The sequence below is a fragment of the Amblyomma americanum genome, chromosome 1 (genome assembly GCF_052857255.1).
Source record: "Amblyomma americanum isolate KBUSLIRL-KWMA chromosome 1, ASM5285725v1, whole genome shotgun sequence".
In the NCBI taxonomy this organism is placed as follows: domain Eukaryota; kingdom Metazoa; phylum Arthropoda; class Arachnida; order Ixodida; family Ixodidae; genus Amblyomma; species Amblyomma americanum.
Window position 1 is genome coordinate 433,481,253 of NC_135497.1, and position 14,003 is coordinate 433,495,255.

The window sequence follows — 14,003 nt, forward strand, 5'->3', positions numbered from 1 at the left end:
TCATCAAACTTATCATAGAGCAACTGCATTTGCGACTCAAATGCATCAAACTTTTTGACAAAGGCAAAAGAGTATTAAGCTTCGTTTCAGAGTGCAGTAATCTGAGTATCACGTCGGAATCATGCTGCGGATTTTCTGTGGTGGCTGCGCCCTTGTGGTTGCCTCGACAAGAGTCACATTTCCATGCTTTCTTTTTGGCTTCGCGCTTAGCATTGAAAGATTCTTCTGTTATTCCCACACATGCACCATATGAAAATTAAATTTGCACTCTGAGCATGTTGCAAAGATGCTATCAGTGAGTGGAAGGCGGCAAGCACAACCAACGAGGTATAGTACGCTCAGATCTTTTACAAAAACCCATCCACTTAGCAGCAGCGCTGACATAAAAGGCAAACAAAATCACATTGAGTGAGGCATAATTATGCACAAACCTGCACAAAGGCAAAGATGGTTACATGATGCTCGCAGTTACGGTCACCACTGCCAAGTGAGGTCCCAGTGGAAGGAATCTTCTCTTATAGCCCACAGTGAACCGTTGATGCTGTGCCGGATTTCCGGGTGACACCGACGACCACGCCTTCCTGGTCCGCTGCTCGAGACTACCGTCTGTCTTCAAGGCACGTGCGATGACCAGTGAGATATACGGCTGCACAGTGGGTAATCTGCACAGAGGCAGAGACGGTTATGTGATGCTCGCAGTTATCGTCGCTACTTTGCAGTGGTGACGATAACTTGAGCACCTGAAGAAGACGATAACCACTGAGCCATCGCGCTGGATTCATAATTTCAGTAAATATGCATGACAAATTCTAAGTGGCTGTCATAAAACATTGAAACTAATATCCACATTCCGTGCAGCACTCTACCTCTACACTAAATACCTACTACGAACACTGACCTCTGTATGCATTCCCTTCACATTAATTGGAATAGAATACTTAGAAAACATGTGCCACTTATCATCATTGACTGGCTACGAGCTGTTGAGAATGCTGCCCCATAAAACGTACATTCAGTGCTCCTTGCAAAAGGATCCCAACTGGAGAATATTCAAGCATTTATTCTTATACCCGCTATTGAACGGGCGCTTCAAAATACCCTGCATGAAGCCTGGTACGTATGCCGATACTCAAACGGGCACAAGCCATGCAAAACCTACCAGGCAGACTGCGGACCAGTTCACCACGGTTTTGCGCCCACAACTTGAAACACTAAGACGAAACAGCATACTCATACACCAGCGTGCGCTCTTTGGAACAAGCGGGTTACAGCGCTTCCATGCCGTGCTAATTATCCAGAAAAACTCAAACAGCACATAGTGGTTGCAGCAGCGCCATTTCAGAACCAGACGTGAGCTTCAGACAACAAGCTCATTATTGTAAGGATGAAATAAAATCTCAAATTCATTTATTTTTACTTCAAGTGCACCCCGGACAGAGCAGTAAAAAGAAGACACTTGCATGCAGGTACCCTAAACTAACACTGATAGAAAAATCAACGAAAGCAACGAACACGCTCAAAGTAAGAGTTATTTCATTTAAACATTTAACGTGTTCATCAAAAGGCGCAGCCATAAAAAAAACAGCGTGAGCAGAATTGCATTCGTGGCGCAAATAAGCGCCAAGTTACATTGGTGTTTTTATAATGTAGCAGTCTGAGGTGAGAAACGCATACTCTGCCTCTCGCACAATTGGTACTGGAGAAATTTGTGCCCGCGTAAGCGGGGTTCATGAACGAGCCTCTCGGTACGAAATGTAAGCCATCTCTTGTCGAGGCGACCTTTACTCAGCTTTCGAAATGAATTTCCCGCAGGCCAGCGGCGGCGGCCAACGGCTCGGATAACAGGGATGGACGAATCCATACGTGTGCAACGAAAGAGGAGACGGGATGCAGCTCGTAGGTTCTTCGCGGTGTTTGTACACGCTCGCCATTTGCGCCGGCAACAACATTTTTTTTCAACCATCACTGTATAAGCATTCCTCCACTGCCGCTTCACTACAACTTTGACAAACGCCTCGAGCTCTAGTGAATAGCGTCACAAAACATATTTGGTGAAACGTCGCTGCCCACGACGCGCACCGAGTGAGCGGCTACAACAAACAAGCAATTAATGCACACCTCTCAATGAACAGCACTCCATGGTCCCGACCGGCAATAACACAAAGAATAAAACATAAATGTAATCCACCTCAGAACTTGATTGTGCGTTTCCGCAGATGCCAAGAAAATCGTGCTCACACGGCTCTAACGCATAGTTTCATTTCGGCCTTGACTCACGGGCTAAGCTATATTTCTGGCTGTGCACCTACCTTTCAACACGGAAAATCCAGTAGAGAGCTCGCGAGGAGGGCTTACCGTCCCGGGTTTCGCACCCAGTGCCTTTCCGCGCGTTAGGAAAGACATAGCGGCACAGACGTAAGTGAATTATTCGAGAACATGGCGGCTGCCGCTGCTCACACAAACGTGCTTACAAACGCCGCTTACAAACGTGGATAGGAAGTTTGTCGCTGCGCACATAATCTGCTCTGCACACACAGCACTGCTTAGAGTGGCTAAGGAGACCAAATGAATGAAAATAATCGTGTAGACTTACCGTAAGTGGACGATTAAGTTGAATTTCAATCAAAACGTAATCCGCGAGAGAAAACTCCGCCGACGCCGACACACCGTCGCACACGGTCGTTTGCTGCCCGGATGATTTTCCGCCGAGTCCGGGCAAAATGGGTAAAAAGTGAAAGAAACCATTTTCATGGTCATGTCTATATTGGTTGCACTGTTGCCAAGTGTAGTTTGCTGTAGCATCGAAGAACACAAAGGGCCATTGGTTTAAAGCATAAATTCTCCACTCGCGCTTTAAAAACCTTATTACTTTCGCGAAAACCAAAACCGAAACCTTACTACTTATTCCATGCGCGCTGCATCTCCCATCGAATTGTATGTGGCGCCTTCAAATAATTATAATTCTGCATAGCATAACGTCTTTTTGGCGTGTGCTCCTGTTTGGAAAACCGGTATGGACAACAGCGTGTTATCGCCTCCGATTCAGCAGGTGTACGGCGAAGAACGAAAATATACTGGGTTTCTGATTATTGAGCCGCAGCACTTTTTCACGTGAAGGCAAACTGCAAAGGTATAAATGGCATATCTTAATTCCGCAGAGAACCATGATCTTTCAGACTCTTCTAATCATGTTTCTGAGAGATGGGCACATCCTTGAATTCTCACCCCCATTATTCCCCCTTATTTTACAGGAGGTTTTAAGGAGAAATAAATGTACAGTCACAGATGAAATGCTTCTTAATTTATGCGCGTTGGACAGTAATGATAGAACGACGTAATGGTATATTCTCGAGCGATTCCTTTAAGGGAGAGTGTGTTCGTTTGATGTAGTACAGTTTGCAACACCCTTACTTCAGAAATTGGTGCCTTTCCTCGCTCTATTTGTCAGCATTAAAGATTATTGAATTATATTCTTAATATGCGTCGCGGTTTAATAAAAACTAGCTCTTCAAAGCTTCTAAAAACAATACACAGGAAGACATTGCATCGCCATTGGGGGTTTAACGTCCCAAGCCAACTCAGGGATTGACGGATGCCGTAGTGATTAAAGGGCTCCGGAAATTTCGACCGCCTGGGGTTATTAACGTGCACTGACTTCGCACACTACACGGGCCTCAAAAATTTCGCGTCCATCGAAATTCGACCACCGCGGCTGGGGACGAACCCGCCTCTTTCGGGTCAGGAGCCGAGCGCCATAACCACTTAACCACCGCGGCGGCCCGATGCAGTTCTACTCAGCATGCAGTGCGAAAAAGGATATTTTATGGAATTAGTCGAAAGGCAGTGTATAAATTGTTAGATAAAATTAGGATTGTCATAAACAATAGTCAATAGGTCGATAGACAGTAGTCTATATGTAGTCTAAATATTGTCTATAGACGATAGGAAATTAAGGCGGTTAGAGATTTTGGTTTATAAATTGTCTATAGGTCGTCTATAGACAAATGGCTGCTAAGCCGGTTATAGACTAGTCTATAGATGGTTTATAGATTGTCTATAGACGAAAGGAAATTATGGCGGTTATAGGCTTTAGTCTATAGATGGTCTAAATATCGTCTATGGACAAAAGGAAATAAGGCAGGTATAGACTTTAGTCTATATAAAATCTTTTGACCGCCTATAGACAAAGGAAAATTATGTCTACTACAGACTTTCGTCTATAGATGGTCTATAGACTTTCTATGCACAAAAGGAAATGAGGCAGTTATAGACTTCAGTCTATAGATAATCTATTGACCGTCTATAGACAAAGAAAACTTGTCTGTTACAGTCTAGTCTACAGATATTCTATGGACCATCTATAGACAGAAGACAATTAAGACGGTTATAGACTTTAGTCTATAGATAGTCTACGGACCACATATAGACGGAAGCAAATTAAGGCTGTTATAAACTTTAGTCTATAGATAATCTATTGACTGAATATAGACAAAGGAAAATTATGTCTGTTATGAACTTTAATCTATAGATGTTCTATAGACAGTCTATGGACAAAAGGAAGTAAAGCGGTTATAGACTTTAGTCTATAGATAATCCATTGACCGCCTGTAAACAAAGGAAAATTGTCTGTTATAGACTTTAGTCTATAGATAGTCTATGGACCATCTATAGACAGAAGGAAATTGGTGTGGTTATAGACTTCAGTCTATAGGTAGTCTATGGACCATCTATAGACAAAAGGAAATTAAGGCGGCTAGAGACTAGTCTATAGATTCTCTATAGACAGTCTATTGTAAAAAATCGAAGTCTAAAGGGCGCCTATAGAATCTATAAAAAGTCTATAGACAGTCTATAGACCATTTTCATAAGGGCAGCTCGCTGCTCTGTGCTCAGTTTAAGCCCTAACCTTTTCGTTTGCCTCCAACTTTCTCCTCCTCTTAGTGAGTACCGGTAATATATCGTTTTTGTACCTTCTTGTTGATGGGTACTGCCAAACTTTTATTCATCACCTCAGAATACCAGCCAATCCGCCCTATTCTAGTTATCTCAGTTTTCTGATTTTGGTGGTGTGGATCTGCTATAACTACCTGTGCTAACGTGGTGTTTTACAGCGGTACAGACGGACGAACTTATAGACAATAGACAGGACAGGTGCTGTTCCTGCCCAAAATAGGTGCACTCCCGTATCATTTCCAATGCATTGCAGCCTATTGTAAGCTGTTGTTCTCGTGGTTAATTTACATTATGCTACTTACAAAACACACTTTTACATTTCTTCATATTAACTTTTTTACCCCTTGTTCTGCTATGCGCGTATAGGTCTCCAATTATGCGTTGCGGTTTGTCCCCTGAGTCACTTAGCAATGTGCCATCCTCCAATAGGAGATCGCCAAGGCATTATCCACTAGCTTTTATCCCCAACTCTTCACAATCCATTTTTTAATACCTCCTGTAAACACGCGGTAATATGTACTGGAGAGGGCGTGCATCATTCCCTCGCACCCTTCCCCTTTTACATTATCTTCATGCACGATTTTAGCTGCCGAGCAGCCGCCACAGATATTTTCGAGTACCTTTACGTATCCCTAGTGTAAGTCCTGCTTACGCAAAAACTGATATGGCTATTACTAACTGCCGGCTACAGATCTCTAATTGCAATCAGGGGCCTATTGGTAATAGTTAAGAAGTTAACTATTAGAACATAGTTAATCACTTAGCTAGTTCAGATGATTCGCATGTTTTTTGACGTCCACCAACGCTGGCATTACTATGCCGGAAAAAGCTTCTGTTTATCTCAAAAACCCTATTTTTAAACACGGGTGATCACCTTCCCTGAAACACCTGGTATTGTCGACCGAAGAACAGCGGTGCTTCTTTTTACAAGATTCTAAAAGGCGGCACAACTGGCGAAAACCGCCCCTCGTATCATAGTTGGGCAATTTGACCCAAATAGCTTCTTGTGGGGTTATAGTAAGGGGGTATTAATCGCAGGAAACTCGCTGCGACCACCTCGGAGGCGGCACTGGAGATTTTTACTGACCTGCACCATCTCACGAGGATTAGGAACAGTGGCTCGAAAGATACGTGTCCAGATCTGTCGTTGAATAAAGGAGAAAGAAACTGAATGCCACAATACTCAGGAGAACTTGGAGAGTGACCACTGCATTCTCAAGACCTGCCTTGACTACAGCAAGCATCGCAAGCCTAGACGGCAGGCCAGGCTCACAGACTGGTCCTCGTTCCGAAAGGCGAAGGACCCTAATCTTAACGCGCCCATTGAAAAGTACGAGGAGTAGAATGACTCACTGCTGGGAGTCAGGGATCGCTTTACGCTTACGCTTCAGACCTCAGAGGAGTTTCGGCAATTCGCAGCCACCTACTGTTTCTATGGGAGGCCAGAAGAGGTCTCACACAGCGGTGGAAGAGGCAGAAACAAAACCGCAGGCCCATGATCAAGATCGCGAAAGTAGCGTTGCAAGCGGAAGAGTATGCACGGCCTTCGCCAAGAACAACTGGTTGGCCAAATACGACTCCATGAAAGGCAGCCTTAGCACCTTAGCAGCCTTAGTGGAGCCTTAGATGTTTGATAGAGCGTTCAAAGTCTCGCAGGGATCAGCAATGTAACCTCAAGAGAGCCCTGTACGGCTTCGCGGGCACGACCGAGCAGCTGGACGCAGCCCTCACCAAGCAAGTATCTGTGCAGAGTGAAAGACGAGCCAGTACGGGAATATGAAGGTATGAAGAATCCGGACCTGGATCGTGAGTTCGATTAAGTACAGGCGGAGCTTATGGCCATGAGGCGGGGCACGGCACCAGGGAACGATAAACTCAATGAACGATGGAGTTACGGTGAGATTTCTTGCCAATCTCAGTCGACAAGTGCGTGAACATCTCACGCAATACATCAACGAGTGGTGGAGAAGGGGAGAGTTACGAAGGGCATGTGAGACAGCTGGTGTCAGCTTTAGTTTTAAACCTGGAAAGGAGGTGAGCATCAATCACCTGAGGCCAATCTCGCTTACTTTGTGCACAGGGAAGCACATGGAAAAGGCGGTGCAAATGCTGCTTTCAGCGTACATAGATAAAGATATTACGCCCACACGATGTTCAGGCTTAGGGCATACTTGTTGACGCCGGAAGCTCCTGGAAGCTCAACAGTAGGGCCATATTGGCGCTGGATCTTAAGGGGGCTTTGGACAATGTGAAAAACTACAACATTCTAAAAAATCTGCAGGGTACTGACTGCGGAAAGTGTACCATTAATTACATCAAGGCTCTTTTGCAAGGGGCAAGCGAGCATCAAGATTGGCGACACGAGGTCCGAGCCGATACCCATGGGCACCAGGGGTACGGCTCAGGGAGCGGTCTATTCTCCACTGGTCTTCAGCATAGCTTTCATGGCCCTGCCAGAGCAAGTTATGTCGTAGGGAGAACCCTCCATGCCCTTTACGCGGATGATATAGCCTAATATGCAACGGAGGGCAGCTTGGGACAAATAGTGGAGGCCCTCTAAGAGGCTGCCACGGCAGTTGAGAAGTATGCAGCAGAATGCGGACTGCGCGGTTCTCCGGACAAGTAGGAGCTTCTCGTCTTGCGCAGGAAAAGGGGTACAGCACCAGTGGAAATCTCGATGCACGACAAACCTATTCGCGAAGTGGAGACCGTACGGGTTTTGGGGCTGCTTATCATCAAGGGTGCGAACGCAGCCGCAATCACCAAGCTCCGAACGGTGTGCAAGCAAACCATGCGTATATCTCGGATCACAACGAAGAACAGCGGTATGCAAGAAAAGGAAACCCTTATATTAACACAGGTCTTTCAGTCAGTTACACCAATAACAATGCAAGTTCTTTTTCACCCTGCTGCAGTGGTTCAAATCTCCCGCCATTCGCGAATTGCTCGATGCTCGACAGAGGACGCATCCTTGCGATATATCTTAAAACAGCTTGATATTGAAGGTAGCGACACTTTCCTCTACCTCCGCGTTTTATTCCTCGATTATCGTCGCCCGCCGGCTGTGCGCGCTGTGCACGGCACGCTTCGCAGGCCATCGCGCGCTCGCCAGCCTGATGTGTTCGCAGGCACTCGTGAGCGCGCCGAAATCCGCGCTTTTTTTTATCACGCTCTATTATTAAACACAACCGCAATGATGAATAAATTTTCATTAATCCAGAAATAAATGGCTGGTGCACGCAGGCACAAGACGGGATGGTTCCCTAGTCACGGGACCCACATGTTTCCAGCAGCTCCTGGCCTCTGTCCGTCAGTGCAGGATGATCGGTAGGGCTGGGCTGGATAACAACGTCTCCCATCGCTCAAGGGGTAGGGGATTGGGGGCGTTGGCGGTAAGGGGAGGATGGGGGGGGGGGTCTTGAGCTTTGTGCACTCTGCCAAGACGTGCGGCAGCGTGCCCTTTTCTCGTTTGCAAAAAGGACAGAGCATATCATGTTCCGCAGGGTACATGCGGTTTATCAGTACGGAATGCGCAAGCGATCCCGCCTGCACTCGACGCAGATCGTCTGTTGTTGCCTGGTGAGGTTGGGGTGCGGTTCTGGCAGCCAGAACCTTTCCTCGCGGTACATCCGGGTAATACCCCGAAAGCTGGTGACCGGGTGCGGTATCTCTTCCGGCTCGTGCTCGGCCCGGATTGACGTTTCTCGGGGATGATAGTCAGCGATGATGTTGCCTGCTACCTGCGAGTGAGCCGGGACGAACGCTAGCTCTATGGCTCTCCCCGGAGGCTTGCACTTGGATAGAATGGCTCGGGCCGCTGAGGAAATTACCCCCCCCCCCCCCCCCCCCCCCCCCGCGGAAGCTTCCGTAGGCTGTCTTTGAGTCGGTGACCACGGTGTCCACGCTGGGCTGTGCGAGTGCGAGGGCCGAGGCCGCTTCTTCAGAAAGGGCGGGGTCTGTTGTCTTCAGGGACGCGCTGACGATCAGCCTGTCTTTTGACGTAACCACCACCACTGCACGGTCAGTGTGTTTTCGGAGTGAGGCGTCCGCGTAGAGGACCCTAGGGTTCTCTTCCAGCTTCCGGGCTATAGCTTTTGCCCGCGTGGTGCGCCTCTCGTCGCCCTTGCCCGGCGTCATGTTCCGGGGAAGGGGTTTGGTCTTAATGGTCGTCTTCCAGTCCTCCGGAAGGGCCGCCTTAATGGGCACTGGATGGCTCGTCCGTGTTCCGCGTGACTGAGCCGGATTCTCTGATTAGAGAGGTAGGCTTCGATGAGCTCCTCCACCGTGTTGTAGGCGCCCATGTCTAGGAGCCTTTGCGTGGACTAATATATGGGCATGTTCAGTGCTTGCTTCATTGCCTTATGAAGCACCGTGTTTAGGGAAGCACCACAAGAAAGTGATGCGACATGCCTGACTCTGCCAGGAACCGCATTTATCACTTTCACGTTCGAGCAATGAAAGCATTAAACGTGAGCGCTTGCGGCATGAACAATAGAACCGCACTCCGTGCTCCTCAATACGGCGGAGTTTTTATTAGGCTGAGATTTTCGTCACGTTTCTTATTAAATATTTTTCTGCTCTGTGACGCTCCGATAAATGTAGATTTGACCTAGCACTATATTTTCGCGGAAATACTGTTCATGACACTGTTCTTGTGCAATCGGGCGAGGTAAAGATTACGGTAATTAAGGTAACGAAGTCGTTTCGCGAGTGAGTGAGTGGCTACGAAAATGCAGGGAAATTTTCTTTAATGCGCGTTACGTATTTTTTACCAGGTTTCAGACCGACAGTTTTCAAGCTTGGCTCGTCGGAGTGATGCATGCCGAGGTTTTATTGCCGTCATTACAAATTTCACGGCGGCTTGAAAAATAAGAATTTTATTTTCTAGTTTTTTCGTTGACTTTATTTACTGCAGGAGCGAGCCGGGCCAAGGGTTTGGCTTAAAATTTTGGAGTGATTGCTGGTGCCAACAGAAGAGTTTGTTAAGTGGCGAAAAGATATGGTATTCTCTTGATGACCCATCGACGCTAATCCCTCGAATGTATTCAAGGAATGCTTCAGATGCCCGTGCTGAATCAATATTCAGCACTGTAAGGCGCGATCAGAAATGATGTATTCATTCCGTGACTAAGTGAGTCTCACGGAAATGATTTGTACTCATATGAACTAAAGAGCTTAAGAATATGATGTTATTTTGAAAACACCATGCAATGGAGTTATCATAACAATTTCGAATGCGAGAATTCAAAGCTCGCTCTAAAAAGCTACTTTTCTGTGACTCGCTCCTCAGGCGGCATCAGATCTCTTAATCGTGGTAGAGTTGCGCGCAGTCGCGACGGTGGAACGAGCGCCTTAATCTCTCCAAAAATTCACACGCCCATAATTCCTCAGACATACGATGGTATAACACCGTTCAAGCTACCACGCTAGAGCTCTGGGGCACAAGGGAGAGAGACTGGCGTACACGCTACGAAAATCAACATGTTTTCTTTTCTGCACAAGGTCAGCAGCAAGCGTATTTACTAGCAAAAAAAAAAAATGACCGTCGATGATGCAAACGTTTTTCGCCGAAACGTTCTCTGAGATTCAGAAATTAAAGTGGCTATAATAGGCCTAATCATCACGCCAACAGACGTGAATAAAACACACAGAGAAACGCCATCAAATAAAAACATTGATCAGCGAATTAAGCAAGCTTATCAGCTTCCTGATGATCTCGGAAGAAGTTTTAAATATGACATTAGTTTAGGTACCACGAAATACACAGTACTTGCTTTGTCAGAACAAATTTCCTAAGGGCGATGTTGTGGATCTTCTTTTTTCTTCGGGTGATGTCATTTTTTCCTCGAGAAATCTCGAACAGCACGAGGCCGCTTTCACTCCGGCTTGTGCACTGAAATGCGCCGAAATCGGACATAACGCGGCACTAAAAGTAGAGTTCGAATCGTCAGCGTGTAACTCAACGGAGCTGGACCCTTAGCAGAGGCAGACGGCCTGCACATGGCTCCGGCGAAAGAAGAAAACACAAGAAAACGATCCTTTCCCGCGCGTTGCCTGGGCGACGGGCGGAGGGGCCAATAATCGTTCAGAAAACCGCCCAGCCGACAGTCGGGCGAGGAGGATGTCCGAGAGTTAGCGGCGCGGCGGGAAAGTTCACAGAAATGCGCTACTTTCAATATCAAGAGGTTTTAATATTTCTGGGGGGTACAAATGCCCGCGTGCGCTTGCGTTTAGAAGCGGTCGCACAAAACCGGCCACGCGTTCGAACTTGGTCCGAAGTGTTCCAAAGCACACTGTAGTACTTCAGACCACTCGGGCATCGCCGCAGTCTTTCCGGCCACGTGTTAGACTGTCAGCTTCTCGCCTTGTACTTTGGAAATCGTCTTCACCAACTTTCTTCCATGCGCGAGCCAGCCAAAACGCCAGAGCACACTTGCCATAAAGGCATAGTTTGGGTTTGGCAGTATACTATTAGAAATCATGTAAGGTACTTTCGCGCAGGAACTGGAGAAGAATCCTGCTCTTAGTGTTGTCGGTCAGCCTCTTGGAGAAATCCGCCTCCCTTGTCAAAGTCGCTCCCACTTCATGTGAAATTCGTGTCGTTGTATCCCTTGTCCCTGCGCAAGTCCACGGCAGGCGGCGAACATCCACCTCTGCAGCCAGCGTGGAGCACCTCTGACAGGTGGTGGGACCTGCGCATTCTTGCGAGCCCGATCGTCACGTGACCGACTGTCTAAGGGCCGCCCCAGACCCTGTCCTTGGACCCCGCAAAAATGGCACAATGACGCGCCATCTGTCGAGAGTCGAGCGACTCACACCATGGCGGGAGATTTGAACCACCACAGCAGCGTAAAAAAAAAAAAAAGATGTGGTCTAAAGCAGCGGCAAACGAAACTGAGCAATTGGCTCCGCCGCGGATTCGAATACCGGTCGAGGGGAGGAGTATGTTTTTGTTTTTATTCTGTTCCCTCCAAGCTAAGCGCGACAAGCGCCGGACGCCGTGCTTTCGTTCACATAACAGTTACAACGCTAACGCATAAATAACGATCAAATAAAGACACCAAGCAGTCCATTTATGTCCGCCGTGTCATGCTTGTACCTTGTGGGTTTAGTGGAACTTTTTTTTTCTTTTGTGCAACTGATGTGTCTTGCGGAGGTTGCCGCTGCTACCGGTTGCTGTGATACAAGCCCTGTAATGGCTGTGGCGTGCCAACTATTTTATATTACATGTTCGTCGTAATTAATGATGCTTTGTTATTGTAATTCCTTGCTCCCTCTCTGTCCCTAAAGGTGAAGAGGTCACTTCACCAAATGCAAAACTATCTCCTATGAGGTAAAAAAGTTTACGCATAGAGTTTCATTATCGCTATGTGTCGTATTTCAGGTAGTAGCCGGTGGTGTGAGTAGCAGTGTGCACAGCTCCAAGTTAGCAGCACAGCTGTCTTTCATTCATGCGACAGCCCTTCTTTCCTCTGCTGCCATATAAAGACTAAACGGCTTCATTCAAACGAGCGAAAAATAGCGAATTTGTCGGCGTTGTTATATATGTCGGCGGGTAAAGCCCATATAGAGGGTGATTCTTTTAATCTTTAGAGGTTTTTATTTTAAAACCTGTAAGAGATGCGTAAGTGCGCTCTGTTCAGCTGGATCGTACAGCAAGAAAAAAGCGCACATTATGTACTTCATAAGAATCAATATTTAGGCAATTATTGATCATAAATAACTGGTAAACTTTTTATATTATAATTTAGGGTCAAGGTTATATTGAGAAATTGATGGCCGTCTACATCGAAGGTGAGACCTGCTTATAAATTTTCTTAATCGGCACCGTGTTTCGAAATATCGAACGTGAAATCTACGAATTTGAGAGCTCGTTGAGTTGGCTTTCCCGCAATGAAGAATATCTGAAATAGCGTCTCTCGCACATTATATGCATCGGATACAGACGCAATTGTAGTATTTGATAATGTAGAAGAAGTTAAGTTGATTTCGGCGAAGATAACACGCGCGGCGATGGCATTTTATAATTAGGTACTGCAGGAAAGCCCACCCAACAAGCTTTCAATTGCTTCTTTTCGACGTTCGGAATTTCGAAACACATCTGCGATTAAGAAAATTAAGAACCAGGGCTCACCTTCCATGCTGACGGCCATCAATCTCACAATAAAACCATGCCTCCTAAAATCACAAACAAAAAGCGTATTAGTTAATGTAGGTTAATTAATCGTGTAATTAATTATTCATATGAGGTACATAATGTCGGCCTTGCTGTACAGACCAATTGAGTATGTCAAAATGTTTTTCGAATAAAAATTTGTAAAGGTGAAAAAAATCGTCCTATATTTTAAAAATAGCATATTTAAAGATCACATAATTACTTTTGCAACCAATAACTTTTAAATGATAACAATTTGCTATAATAACTTTTCATGCAAGAATAAGGATTAATTTAAACCCGCTAGGGTTCAGCGGTTGCGCGAAATCCCAAGTACGCGCGTAAATGGACTAAAGACCGCAGAGGTGGAATTCTCTAATTTCAGCTTGTTGCAGGATGCATGCCAGAGCCGCTGAGATCAGTTGTCTGAAATGGACCAGATAAATCTATACATGTTAACAGTTGGCGAGCTGACAGTTTGCGGCCCTGTCGACCTCTTCTCTGTGAGTTTCATTCGTGCAGCGCCCAGGGCAACACATACTTTCCCTGAATGTAGCAACATTTACCTCCATGAGGACGCGAATCATAGCCGTAAACGCTGATGTGGGTTCACGTGTCAGCGTGACGTTCTACATGCCTGCGGCTGTCAAAGTGATGACACACCAACTGACACCGTTCTTTACGGCCGCATATACGGGGTGTTTCATGTAACTTGAGACAATGCTTTAAAAAAAGCGGTGCGCCGAAGCTGCATCAAACCAGCTTCACAATGTTTGCCTTCGTATGGCGCTCCTCAGTTAATTGTTTACTCCCATTAAATTAGTAGAATTTTGCAACATTCATTTCAGGCCCCAGATCATTTCGTTAAGATAGGGGGGGGGGGGGGGAATCGGAA

The 14,003-nt window shown here is 46.3% G+C and overlaps 1 long non-coding RNA gene across 3 annotated transcripts in view; it reads right to left on the reverse strand.

The window, feature by feature from the left end:
• LOC144115892 (uncharacterized) overlaps window positions 1-14,003 on the reverse strand; it is a 256,236-nt gene that overhangs the window by 31,164 nt on the left and 211,069 nt on the right. Inside the window, exons 1-2 of one of the 3 annotated variants that reach the window (XR_013311600.1) lie at window positions 2,594-2,681; window positions 432-662 (exon numbers count right to left, since the gene is read on the reverse strand). The exons of 1 other annotated variant lie outside the window; for it this stretch is intronic. This is a non-coding gene — a long non-coding RNA (uncharacterized LOC144115892). Of the gene's footprint in view, window positions 1-431; window positions 663-2,593; window positions 2,682-14,003 lie in introns of those variants that run through there. One more of the 3 variants, XR_013311596.1, reaches the window with a different exon arrangement.